Source organism: Pleurodeles waltl, chromosome 2_2 (genome assembly GCF_031143425.1).
Source record: "Pleurodeles waltl isolate 20211129_DDA chromosome 2_2, aPleWal1.hap1.20221129, whole genome shotgun sequence".
Classification (NCBI taxonomy): domain Eukaryota; kingdom Metazoa; phylum Chordata; class Amphibia; order Caudata; family Salamandridae; genus Pleurodeles; species Pleurodeles waltl.
In genome coordinates, this window is record NC_090439.1 from 373,278,944 (window position 1) to 373,293,605 (window position 14,662).

Consider the following 14,662-nt stretch of genomic DNA (forward strand, 5'->3'; position numbering starts at 1 on the left):
ACGTTTTGTCACCTCTTCAGGGGGGTTCAGGACTAGTAGGGCAGACCCTCGTTACGTTTCACCAGAACATGCTGATATTATAACTACATACAGCGTGGGTAAGCTTTGTCAGCAATGGTTGAAGTCATCCACGCTGGATGCAGTTAAGTCACATCTCACGTTACTGTCTAATGATACTTATTTACAAGATTTTTTGTCAGGTACCACGGAGGAAAAGATTTTTGTACGAAGTTTATAATGAGATTTGGAAGCTTTCACAACAGGAGGCTGCAGCTCGGTTGAGGCAGATTGATCAGCAAAATCTGCTGCAGACTTTGTCTGTTGTTGATAATGGCATGCATACCCTTTCTGACCGTGTTTACACGATTGACAACATTGTTTCTTCTGCTATTGACATTATTAAATCGGACATGTCTTCTTTATATCATGGGCAGAGTCAGACGCGGTCCATCATGCAGCTGGGTTGGACTCTTCAGACCTTGAAGGCAGGTCGCGTTCCATGGCAGCACATTCGTGCCAGAGAGATCTTTATCTCCTTTAATTTGACTCGTCAACAACAGCTGATGGCTAAAAAGGAAGCAACATATGTTATGTTGAATATTGAGAAATTGGAGAAACTGCCTTTCACGGTGGCTGAGATTCCGTCAGCTGAGTGGTTGATTCATGGGGTTATTAATTTGCCTATCTCCACTCTGCAATTTACTTCTTGTTTGAAGCACATTCCGGTGGTAGATATGAAATATTGGGAGACAGTTACATACACGAGGTGTGGGAGTTTCCCTTTCAATACAGATGTGTTAATAGTTTGAGGGAGGTTTTTCTTAGCGGTAGCGAATGCGAAGCTTCTGTAAGCCATTCCATGGTTTGTAAACAGCTGCCCTTGCACGGAGCGTGTAACGCTTCGATTGCTAACTTAGCTTGTTATCTGAAGGGAGTTCCAGTCCCGGTTATTAAAAACACTTTCCAGGTGCTTTCTAACAGCAGTTACATTGTTCTTAACAGCGAACGCTGCTGTGGCATGCGTGCCGGAATAGTTTACGTGGTCGTTGTCAACAAGGCCGTTACGTGCTGCGGGAATGTGTTGTTTCCCCCCACTCAAATTAGGGAGGTAGCTGACATCTGGCCTCATATTGCTACTTCCAAGGTTAATTTCGACAATTTGAGTCGGCTAAAAGCTTTATTGTTTCAAAAGCATGTGGCCCTTACGTCTGCTAGCGAGACCTACGCACTTCAGGTGGCAAGGTCATCGGCGGAGATACAGTCCCTTTTGAGTACTAACTTTCCAAGCCACTTCGGTGAACTTGTGGGACGTATATTTAATGCATCCAGCACTGCTGGTTTTGCTCATTTTTTCAAAGCCGTTGGTGTTGGTTTTGCTCACACCTTCTCTTCCATATTCGGTTTGATACCTTCGGCTATACACTCTATTTTCGGAAGCATTTTGGGGGGTTTCCCAATTACTTTGGCTTTGTTGGTTGGAGTCTTGCTATTGTTGCTATATTTTCGCAATGGCTGTCCCGCCACAACGTGATCCTATATTGCTGCTCCCGTCAGCGCAGCTGTGTCGTGAACACATGATGCAGCATTTTGGAGCTACACTCCTGGGCCATTTGGAGTGTGACTGGTCTCTGTCATTCAGACCGGTTTTGGATTGTGTGCAACCCGTGTTTCGGTGCCTTTGGTGCTCGTTTGAACATACACTGGCTTTCTGTCTCTCACTGCAGCGCCCTCCAGTGGTCGATCCTGATCTGTTGATGTTCCCGATTAGGGCTCATTCCCAGACTTGTGCACTACGGTTACGTTTGCTTCGTGAGGCGGTTTATGAGATTCCCTTCCTGGAGGAAGATGGTGTTGTCTCTTTCATAGGCCCTGCACGGGGTGCCGCCCTGAATGGTTTTGGGGCTTTGGAACACACCTGCTCCATGGTACTTTGTGGCGTGGATCTTCCGATATTAACATATATCGAAGTGGAGGAGCTCCTACGTTCTATTGCTTCTGTCTGACAATTGGATTTTTTTTCTCTCTCTTGCAAAATTGACACTATATTGAATTTTGCTTTATCGTAACATGTTTCCTAAATGTATGACTTTGTTGTCTTCTGACCATGTCGAAATGTATGGTTTTATATATTGTTTATATTTGGGGCATACTTTTATGTTATTAGAACCACTTGCTACCGACAAGGGGAGGGTGTAGTGCGGTTAGTTTTACATATCTTTTGCGCATTAGCTTCAGGCTTTAGGCCTTTGTGCACTTTGCCCTGAATGTATTTTATTCATTTGCTGACAGCTTAGAGCCTCTGTGCACTTTGCTCTAAATGCTTTTTATTAGGCTTCGTACTGTTATTTTTCAAATAGCCAGTTCTACGGTTTTGTTTTTTATTCATATCACACTGTTTTGCCTACTTCAGCACTAGAGTTCTCCATAACACATTCTCTCTGTGCTTCAGTCAAGGATACAGTCTGGTACATTGCCGATAGACGTGGTAGGAGTTTAGACTTGGCATTCTTGCGTAGGGACATTTTGTGATCACGCTGACATGTTAGTTATAAAATCACTTCCTTGTCCCAATGCACGCAAGAGGGAGATTCCGACCAGGGAACCACAACTAGACGCTGACTGCCTCGTTGCAGATGCTGAACCAAGATCACAGGCCTTTGCTCAGGTATGAGGGCTGATGTCTCCCCAGTGATACAGACAGGCAAGCTAGAAGCTTAACATGCTGTGCTCGAAATAGAACAAGCAGAGGGAGAGTAGAAACTATTAAACACGATGATCGCTTTGTTCTTATTTTTTACTCTCCTGGTAACTATTTCAATCCTACTGTGTTGTATGGTTCTGGTTATTGCGGCTCATGCCTTATTATCCAAAATACAGTCGTTTTATTAAATCTATAAATCTATATTCTATAAAACTTATACTGTCTTTGTCATTTGTATATGAGATCATATTGTAAATGAGAGAGTTGGTTTGGATCTGAGTAACCACGACTTCCCTGAGAAGTTCCAAAGATGTCATGCGCTCGGCTGCCCAATCATCTCTTCCCCGTGGGAGAAATGAGGCACTGCTAGTTAGCCGGAGCAAAAACCAGATTTAGGGTGATAGAGTTCCTTACACGTGGGTCAGACTCAGTCCCCCACACCGTTATGAATCCTGCTGCCTAGAAATCCAGTAGTCTCATTTAGGATAATGAGAGCCCACGCGACAGACCTACGGGGGAAGGTGCGTTCCGTGGTCTCAAGACACCACCTTGCGGTTCAGTGGACTGGCTGCGGACCACCACCTCCTCCCCCACAACTAACAACATGGGAGGAGCAAGTCTTGGCGATTCTGCATCCTGAGGGCCTTGCAGGAGTAGGTGGAGGAATGGACTCTGGTAAGTCAAATCTTAACTATTACATCCCCCACCCTACCTGCATGCCAGCACATACCCCCACCCTCACCCCCATCACTCTAACTCCTCACAAATGTCCCAATATCACAAACCACACATCCTAACCCCAAGCCCTGCGTGCAACAACAAAGCATGGACACCCATCACTAAAGCATGGCCACTGAACATACCCATACACCCCCCCTAAACCATCATTACACAAGGTCCCACACAGGAATGCAAGCACTGGGGTACATGGTCACCCACCCATTGCACACCATGGCACACACAGATGTAATAAACATCCTTTTATACCCCTGCAGGACCTCTACCCAACGTCACAGGACTGGAGGGTCCACACATGTCCACACCACCAACAGAAGAGGCCCACAGTGATGACAGCACCTCTGTCCAACTGGATCTAGATGACCAGCCCGGCCCATTGGGGACCTTGGGACAGTCGGTTCCCTGCACCCAGTCACAGGCCACCACAGACCTTCTCCCCTCTGGAAACGCCAGCACAGCACCCACCCAGCGGGCCCATACCTCCGTCCCCAGGACACGTCAATAAGCAGTGTGTCCACCACTAAAGGGAACCCAGGCTAACCCACCACCCCAACAACAACAGGGACCTGGGGGCTGTGGTAGTGGGCACGCGGTCCAGGGGACGGAGGCCCAGGAACACAGGGGAACTGGGAGGGCTGCTGTGCGAAAGGGGGCGGACAGGCCCAGGAAACCCACTCTCCACGAGGCCCTCTCCAACATCATGGGAGCATACCACCACTCCCAGGAGACAATGGCAACGGTACTGGCCAAGTTTCATGAGATCCAGCGGCTGCAGGAGGAACAGTATTTGGGCTTCAGGGAGGAACTCAGATCCATCAATTCCACCCTGGGCACCATCGTAGGGGTGCTGAAGGAAGTACTCAACACCAGGAGGGACACTGTGGCACTACAAAGGGTCCCTGACACTAGCCTGGACGATGAACTGCCCACCACCTCCGCTGGCGCTACTGGACAGGAGCCACCGCAATAGGACCACCACACCAGCACTCCACCCCCTGCAGAGAGAGAACCACCCCGCAAGCGGTCCCTGAGATCCAGGACAAAAACAGAAAACAATACCAAGACCCCGCCACGAAATTGGACCACCCTGATTGTCATCCTACTGTCCCACTTTGTCACCCTGTCCATCCTTAAACTGCCCCAGCTCCACTTCCAATGCCCATTTGGGAAATGCACCTGTGAGACTAATAGACTGGACTCTGCCATGGACATTCCTCCGCCATCACCGCTCACCATTTTGCTACCCACTCCAATTTTGAGCACGAAAATAAACACCCTTAAAGGACAAAACAATCTGGAGTCAGTCTGTGATTTCGGAATACTGTATTAGAAATTACTGTGGCAAAAAGCTCTTTCATTTGTAATGTCAACATACCTATGTCACACAGCTCTACTGTAGTCCATGAGGAATCAAAGCAGATGTCACACAGAGGGACCCACATCTGTGAAATCGTAAGGGAAAGTGGGAACTCAGTGACCATACACTGGGTGAAAACGATAGACAGTAGAGAGGTAGTAGTGTTTAAGTACATGTATTAGGCCGGTTAGTATTCTTACCTGTGTTTCACTGGAAATATTGCTGGATCACTGAGTCCCTGTTGTCCATGTCTGCTTCTTCTGCTTCCTCGTCTTCACTGTCCACAGGCTCCACAGCTGCAACAACAACGCCATCTGGACCATCCTCCTGCAGAAAAGGCACCTGTCGTCGTAAAGCCAAGTTGTGAAGCTTACAGCAGGCCACGATGATCTGGCACACCTTCTTTGGTGAGTAGAATAGGGATCCACCTGTCATATGGAGACACCTGAACATGTCCTTCAGGAGCCCGAAGGTCCGCTCGATCACCCTCCTAGTTCACCCATGGGCCTCATTGTAGCGTTCCTATGCCCTTGTCCTGGGATTCCTCAGTGGGGTCAGTAGAAATGACAAGTTGGGGTAACCAGAGTCACCTGCAAATGGCGAGGGACAACTGTTAAACAAACACTAACCTGGAGGGATATCCCCAGACCCAGACAACCATTTCCACTGACTAGATTCCAGGTGCTCACCTAATAGCCACACACAATGCCTCTGGAGTTGACCCATCACATAAGGGATGCTGCTATTCCGCAGGATGTAGGCATCATGCACTGAGCCAGGGAACTTGGCATTCACATGGGAGATGTACTGGTCGGCCAAACATACCATCTGTACATTCATCGAATGATAACTCTTCCTGTTTCTGTACACCTGTTCACTCCTGTGGGGGGGACCAAAGCCACACGTGTCCCATCAATGGCACCTATGATGTTGGGGATATGTCCCAGGGCATAGAAATCACCTTTCACTGTAGGCAAATCCTCCACCTGAGGGAAAACGATGTAGCTGAGAATGTGTTTCACCAGGGCAGACAACACTCTGGACAACACGTTAGGTAACATAGGCTGGGACATCCCTGATGCTATGGCCACTGTTGTTTGAAATGACCCACTTGCAAGGACATGGAGCACTGACAGCACCTGCACTTGAGGGGGGATTCCTGTGGGATGGCGGATAGCTGACATCAGGTCTGGCTCCAACTGGGTACACAGTTCCTGGATTGTGGCACGGTCAAGCCTGTATGTGAAGATCACATGTCTTTCCTCCATTGTCGACAGATCCACCAACGGTCAGTACACCGGAGGATGCCGCCATCTCCTCACATGTCCCAGCGGACGGTGCCTATGAAGGACAACAGCATGCATAGAGTCAAACTACGCAGAGGTACGTACCCCCAGCTTACACAGAACACCAATCATAATCTAAAAAGTGGCCTGTATGTGTGTTGAGTCTAGGCCTAGGTATGTGTGACGCAGGTGAAAATGAAGCTATGTGGGCCCCTGAAATGGCGGCTGCCTGACCTGTAAAGTGGGACAATGGGATGTGATATAACTGCGCTGGTGTTGTACACCGTCACTGTAGGCGGTCGAAGACCGCGGCGCAATGCTGCATTGGTTAACATTGGACCTTATGGGTCCCAGAAGCCAATGATGATGTACGCCGGCGGTGACGGTATGCACTGCCGCAGACGTGACCGCCATTTTCTATCACTTCAATCACTCGATACCTGATATTCGACAGGAGAGGACCTACACTGCAAGTGCTGCTGTGACCTCGGTCTGGAAGAGACAATGGCTCGAGGGTCTGGGGAAAGGGCCCCTGCCTTCACATCGGAGGAGTTGGAGAAACTCGTGGATGGGGTCCTCCCCCAGTGCACGTTACTCTATGGTCCTCCAGACAAACAGGTAAGTACACTGGGAGCATGCTGTATGGGCTATGCCTGTGTGGAGAGGGGTGGATGTAAGAAGGAAGGGGGGAGAGTGCGGCATGCATGAAACGACGGTGAGTGCATGTGCCACATGCCAAGGGTAGGGATGGGGGCCAATGACTGTGACGGTGCAGTTGGTAATAAGTTTCTCTTCCCCCTTTACAAATCACGTAGGTCAGCGCCCACCAGAAAAAATATATTTGGCGTGCCCTCTCCAAGGACTTCTGGACCCTGGGGGTCTACCACAGACAGAGCACCCACTGCCGGAAAAGATGGGAGGACATTCGCCGCTGGAGCATGAAGACGGCGGAGTCTCAGCTGGGTATGGCCTCCCAACGTGGGAGGGGTGCCCGTTTCACCATGACCCCCCTGATGTTCAGGATCCTGGCAGTGGCGTACCCGGAGTTGGATGGGCTCTTGAGGGCATCACAGCAGCCACAAGGGGGTGAGTACACTCTCATTCTGCTGATTTTGCGTGCAGTGGAGGGGTCTGGGTAGGGGAGGTGGGCTGTGGGTTTCCCTAGGCCAGGGCGAGTTCCCTAGGCAAGGTCCCTCCGTAAGGCAGGCCATGTGGCACCCCACCCCACCTCTGTAGAGTGCCAACTACACCTAGTCATGCCCCTGTGTCATCCATGTATGCAGATGTCGTCCATAGCCTAGTAGGCCATTTCCCGGGAATTGAACAGTGTAGCACAAGAGCGTGGAGTAGTGCAGGGGGCTTCTGTGTCTGTCGTGTCTGCCAACGGTAGCGGTAATGCATGCACTCAACATGTCTTTCTTCTGTCACCCCCCCCTTTTTTGTGGTCTCCCTGTTCTTGTGTGCATTAGCATCATCAGGTGGAGGAGCAGTGGCACCGGAGCACGATGGGGCTGCATCCCACATGGTCATGGAGGGCCACACTACGAAATCAGACTTCACCAGTGGGACGGAGGGCGAGGGGAGCTCCACGGCGGGGACAGAAGCTGAGACCAGTGACACGGACTCGTCCTCTGATGGGAGCTCCCTTGTGGTGGCAGCACCATCTGTGCCCCCCCAACTACAGGTACAGCCGCCACCCCGCTTCCAGCATGCCTCCCAGCAGCCCCTCAGCCTTTGCCCCGTGCCCGCTCACCCAGGAGGGTGGGCATCACCTTCGCCCCAGGCACCTCAGGCCCTACCCCAGTCACCCCTCCTGCCCTCAGTGAGGAGGCCATTGACCTCCTCAGGTCCCTCACTGTTGGGCAGTCTACCATTTTGAATGCCATCCAGGGTGTAGAAAGGCAGTTGCAACAAACAAATGCATTCCTGGAGGGCATTCATACTGGTCAGGCGGCCCTTCAGCGAGCTTTTCAGACTCTGGCCTCAGCACTGATTGCAGCCATTGTCCCTGTCTCTAGCCTCCCCCTCCAACTTCCTCCACCCAGACCCAATCCCCTGTACCCCAGCCTATCCCAAGCACACCTCTAGACCAGCATGTACACATGTCAACACACAAGGGAAGCTCAGGCAAACATAAGCACCACACATCCCACAGGCACTCACGCAAGCATCACACACATGCAGACACACCAACATCCACTGCCTCCACTGTGTCCCCCTCCTCCTTGTCTCCCTACTCCCTCCCAGTCTCGTCTACACTCACACCTGCATGCACTACCTCTACAGCCACTACTACCATCACCAGCACACCCACCACCACACCCCGCTCACGTGCAGTCACCACCCCCACTACCATTCACACGTCCCCTGTGTCCTCTCCCAGTGTGTCTGTGGCGCCCCCTCCCAAGATACACAAACACAGGCACACATCCACCCAACAGCCATCCACCTCACGACAGCCTCCAGCGCATGCACCTTCACCCAAAGTTAGCAAACGAACACCTCCTACAACCACAACCTCTTCCTCCACTCCCAAACCCCCTCCAGCTACCCGTCCCAGTGTCTCCAAGAAACTTTTACTGTCCAACCTTGACCTCTTTCCCACACCTCCCGCACCCCATCTGTCTCCTAGGTCCCGAACTAGCACCTCAGCCACAACATCTCCGGGACCAGTGGTGCCTGTAGTCACCGGAATCTGGAGTGCACTGGCCACCAGGGCAGCCAGTGTGGCACGGAGCCACAGCACAGACAGTCCCCCACCTGTGAAGCATTAGAAGTTGGCCAGTGCCCGGCGGGAGAGGGAGAAGACTCCAGCCACCAAAGCCGCTCCCAGGGGTACAGGTGGGAGTGTGGAGTCAGGTGCGACACCTTCCAAGGTGAGGAAGGGGAACAAGACACTCAGCAAGTCTGGGAAGAGCAGCACGGCAGAGAAGACCGCCATCATCCCCGCTGCCCAGGAGGCCACCGCCAGCACCAGCCCTGCTTCCCAGGAGGCCACCGCCACCAGCCCTGCTGCCCAGGATGCCACCGCCAGCACCAGCCCTGCTTCCCCGGAGGCCACCGCCAGTACCAGCCCAGCTGCCCAGGAGGCCACCGCCACCAGCCCTGCTGCCCAGGAGATCACCGCCAGCACCAGCCCTGCTGCCCAGGAGGCCAGCACCAGCCCAGCTGCCCAGGAGGCCACCCCCAGCACCAGCCTTGCTGCCCAGGAGGCCACTGCAAGCACCAGCCCAGTTGCCCAGGAGGCCACCGCCACCAGCCCAGTTGCCCAGGAGGCCACCGCCACCAGCCCTACTGCCCAGGAGGCCACCGCCAGCACCAGCCCTGCTGCCCAGGAAGCCACCGCAAGCACCAGCCCAGCTGCCCAGGAGGCCACCACCAGCACCAGCCCTGCTGCCCAGGAGACCACCGCCAGCACCAGCCCAGCTGCCCAGGAGGCCACCGCCACCAGCCCTGCTGCCCAGGAGGCCACAGCCGTCATCCCCGCTGGGACAGAGAGGACCGCCAGCACAAGCCCCGCTGGGCTAGAGAGGACTGCCAGCACAAGCCCCGCTGGGCAATGAAGGATCGCCAGCACAAGCCCCACTGGGCTAGAGAGGACCGCCAACACAAGCCCCGCTAGGCTAGAGAGGACCGCCAGCACAAGCCCCGCTGGGCCATGAAGGACCGCCAGCAGCTGAGTCACTGCAAAGGAGCCCACCGCTCCAAGCACCGCTGAACAGGGCACTGCCGTCTCAAGCACTGTTGAACAGAGCACCGCTGTCTCAAGCACTGCTGAACAGGGCACCACCGTCTCAAGCAACGCTGAACAGGGCACCGCCGTCTCAAGCACAGCTGACCAGGGCACTGCCGTCTCAAGTACTGCTGAACAGGGCACCGCCGTCTCAAGCACCGCTGAACAGGGCACCACCGTCTCAAGCACCGCTGGACAGGGCACCGCCGTCTCAAGCAACGCTGAACAGGGCACCGCCGTCTCAAGCAACGCTGAACAGAGCACCGCCGTCTCAAGCACCACTGAACAGGGCACCGCCGTCTCAAACACCGCTGAACAGGGCACCGCCATCTCAAGCACCGCTGAACAGGGCACCTCCGTCTCAACAACGCTGGCCCATGAGCGCCAAAGGCACTGACGCTACTTGGATCCGTCGTGGACAGAATGAAGTACTCTGGGCACCATGCCCCCTCAATAACCAGTGGAGACTGTCATCCACTACCTCTGTCCTTAGCAGGATGAAGCACTCGGGCACCATGTCCCCTCTAGAACCAGTGGAGAGATCCATCCACTGCCTCTGTCCTTAGCAGGATGAAGCACTCTGGGCACCATGCCCCCTCCAGAACCAGTGGAGAGATACATCCACTACCCCTGTCCTTAGCAGGATGAAGCACTCTGGGCACCATGCTCCCTCCAGAACCAGTGGAGACTGTTATCCACTTGAGAGACTGTGGCTTTGCACTCCTCAGGATGGAACAGTGGGCAACCCACCCACTGTATAGACTTGAGAGACTGTGGCTTTGCAGTCCCCAGGATGGAACAGTGGCCAACCCACCCACTGTAGAGACTTGAGAGACTGTGGCTTTTTGCAGTCCCCAGGATTGAACAGTGGGCAACCCACCCACTGTAGAGACTTGAGAGACTGTGGCTTTGCACTCCCCAGGATTGAACAGTGGGCATGTGGCCCCCTCGTGGATTTGGCGTCGTGCACTCAACCGGCTGAGGTGCCCCCCCTTTCCATCTCCCTGAGGTGCCTGTTTTCTTGCTATCTGATGCCCCTGCAGTGTTCTCTCCGTCATGATCGGGGATCTTGTGTGGGCCTCGCCCATACCGTGTGGGCCCAGTGTTCCACAGACTTAATTGGAGCACTACCTGGACTACTATGCTTGGTGTATATTTTGTTAATGGTGTATATATATATTTTTGCGTACTTGATTTTAATATATTACAATGGTTACACTCATTTTCGTTTGTCTTTGCATTCTTCCGGGTGGGTTGGGGGGTGTAACTGTGATGTATCAATATGGATTAGTGTGTGTGTTGTGGTGGGTGAGGGTGGGGGTGGGGGTGGGGATGTTGCGTGTGTGTGTCCCTGTTTTTTCCCTCCCCCCCTCCCCTGTGTCGTAGGTGCAGTACTCACCGTGGTCTTCGCCGCGGGCGTTCGTGCTCCTGGTAGAGGAGCAGGAAGACTATTGCAGGGAGAATTGAAAGTTCCGGCTCCATGGTGTCCTAGTTCCTCTTGGGGTGTATAGAGGTGAGCATTTTCCCTTCAGAATCCTGTTTCCGCCGTTTTTTTATCCTCGGTGAATCCGCCCCGGAAAATGTGGCGGATTGGCCTGTTGTGATACTGTGGGCAGTACTTTGTCCTCCACCTGTCTGTTGGCGGTGACCGCTGCACTGTTTGTTTGTACCGCCGTGGCGGTCAGAGTGTTAAAGTGGCTGTCAATGTTGGCGGTTTCCGCCACGGTCGTAATTGCTAAATATTTACCACCTGTTGGTGGTATTACCGCCGCTTTAACACCGACCGCCAGGGTTGTAATGACCACCTAAGTGCCTCATTTACAATAATCTGATGCATTGGCATTAATGCGTCAGATTTCTTGCACTTCCCTAAGATCCCCTTATGAAATGACATATTTACAATGCAGAGCACCATAGGTGCACATTTTCACAGATGTGTCATAAATTGTAACACATCTGTTGTATCTAAACTCACACATTGCTGGAGTAGCATAGTAAAATTGACTGTACTCCAGCAATGCAAGGTGTCAATTTTACGCCTGATCTGAGCATGGGTAAAATTCTGACACAGTAAAGTCGCAGAATGATGCAGCAAAAGGTCATAAATTTCACTGCATCAGTTATGGATAGCCTTTTGCCTGGGAACACCTACCCTGCATACATTAATCCTAGTGCAGATATAACCTGACCTAGGGCTTTACAAACTGATGCATTGGGCCCAAAGGGTCATTTTGTAAATCTGAAAAGCCACAGCTGCATAAAAAATAAATGACGCAGCGGTTGAACAAAGAGCTTGTAAATTAGGCCATTTCCACATCATTTTAGTTTTTGTTGCTGCTGATCAGCAGGATTTCAAAGTTCATTGATTTGGAAGGAGTTTAAAATTTATAGTATTCCCTACAAAATATTCAGTCTGGAGAATCAGAACTGGGTGAGAAAAAATGTATAAAACTAGTTGTTCCTATTACAGTTAGTATTGTTTTGTATTTAATGGACTTCCACGCTATGATTTAGTTATCAAATACCGTTTTAAGTCGACTGTAACACACACCTCAAAAGAAATTGACATAGAAATAGAAATGGAACTAGAAATATAATTTAAGTATTAATTTGGAATGAGAAATGGGGCAAATTGAAACATAAACTGAAATATAAAATGCTCATTTGATCATCTCAATATCACCTGGAATTCTTACCTTTCTCAAAATGGTATTCAGTTGATGATACTTTTTATTGACAAAATAAGTTTAGGTCGAAAACATTATTATTTTTTAAATAGCGTTCCGTGTTTAGTAAGTTCAGGATTAAATATAAGTAAATATAATGTCCTTTTTTAGGTTGAATTACTAATCTAAATACAAAATGCAATGTTAGGTTGGCTACTTAATTCACAAAACGGTTGATACAGAAGTGCTCAGTAACATGGTTTTTATACTGTACACTGTTCCAATATTTAGATGTTTAAAATGACATTGTAGACCTGTAGGATTACAAAATATTTCTGATAGTTAAATAATGATAAAATATGGGGTTTTCCACACTTCGAAAAACTTAACGTTAGTTAAAAAAGTAAGTAATATTTCTGAGTTTTTAAAGACTATAAGTAGACAATGACCTGAGCTCGTGCTGAATTTCAGCTGATTAATATTATTTTAATCTTTAAGATCAGTTTGTAGACCACCAACTAGTTGCTGTGGAAGGTGCTCACTATTTGGTGGTCTCTTTCTGTCTCTCCTTGCAGTGCTTCCGCCCTCAATCATTTCTCTCTTCATTGCACTGTTTGGGAGGTGGGTCCACCTACCCAGGAGAGTGGACTGCTGAATGGTTTCTGTCTGCTAGCTTGAGGTTTTCATTGAACTTTCACTGCATGTATCCATTTTTGAGAAATGTTTTGTGAGAACAAGTGGATGGACAAAGGTACATCTTGACCTTTGCTGCTCATATAGCAGGATCTGTCCCGCTGCCTCACCGGCTGATGATCTGATCTAGTCAGGACCAAGCTGCACAGATATGTGCAGTATATTGTTACATAATGTGCTCAGTAGTTTCCTAGATCCCTTGCAATGCAGGATGTGATATGCAAGTCAGTATAAGAACAAGAAATCCTTTGGCTACACATGGCCAGAACCGACAAATGCTGACATAGTGCATTTGCCCAATGTTTTGATGAGGGATTCAGAGGAGGAACAGTTTTCCATAGCATTAATATTCTCAAGTGGGTTATGTGATGTTGTTTATCTGTTGTTTAGGTGCCAATGCTCCAGGGTAGAGCCACAATTATTTGAAATGCTTAATTAAGCGCATTCTGGACGCTTCAGTTTGGATTCTCTAAGATTTATGGTTTCTGTTGTCCCTTCCACGGGTACACAAAACACTAGCACAAGCATAATGAGAAGCAATTGGGGAAAATGCAAAAGGCAAGAGAGGCCTACAGAAGAACCGCTAAAGGAATGGATGGGACACGGTTAGAGAGACGAGCGGGCAAAGGGTTTAATCTCCAGCCGAACTGTAAAGCACAAACTGATGATGCAGTGAGAACTGGCATGTAATAACAGGGCCAGCAAAAGGAAGGTACAATTAGTGATTATAGCCTCAAAGCCCAGTGCTGAAGGCTATACCAGTTTTAAAAGTGAGATGTCATTCTTGTTGGGAGATGCATGGGAATGCTGGGTAGCAGATTTTTGTGGATCCTTGCAAAACCGATAACTTTCCCTCACAGAAATTTGAGGAAAATGTGTGATTTTTGCTAATGTTTGCACGGTATTCTGGGTAGGAAAACGTAGTGGGAGATGCATGTGTTACACCGCCATAGACTCCACTGGCTGCCTAGTTTTCAGAAGTGTCTTGGTTTTTGTTGGTTTCCCTAAGTGGCAGGTTAGCCAAAATGCCATTGCTGCCCACACTGCCAAAATGGATCATTTTTCAAAGTGAAAACTTGGGCACATTTTTAAGAAAAAGTGGCATATCAGCTATAATGAACCATTTTTTTCTGTGCCCCCCTATTGGCACCTAACAACACAATAGTTTCACCGTATTTATTATACAGTGCACCATGGAAGTTGTTAAGACGACAGCGTCTAACTTTTTGATGCTATTGTGGCGCTTTACTACACTAACATCCAAAAATTTGCTGCTAGTGTAGCAAAGTGCAAAGAACCCCATAGGTTTCTATGGGCTCGTCATTTTAACACCTGCTCTGAGCAGGCGTTAAAAAAAAATGATGGCAAAAATGGCACTGTGAAATCTGTTAAATTTCTCAGCGCCATTTTTGCAGGCCTCCTAGTGCCCGAAGACCCCCGTGCAAACACTATGCCTGATGCAGGCATAATGTGGCACAAGGGGTTACA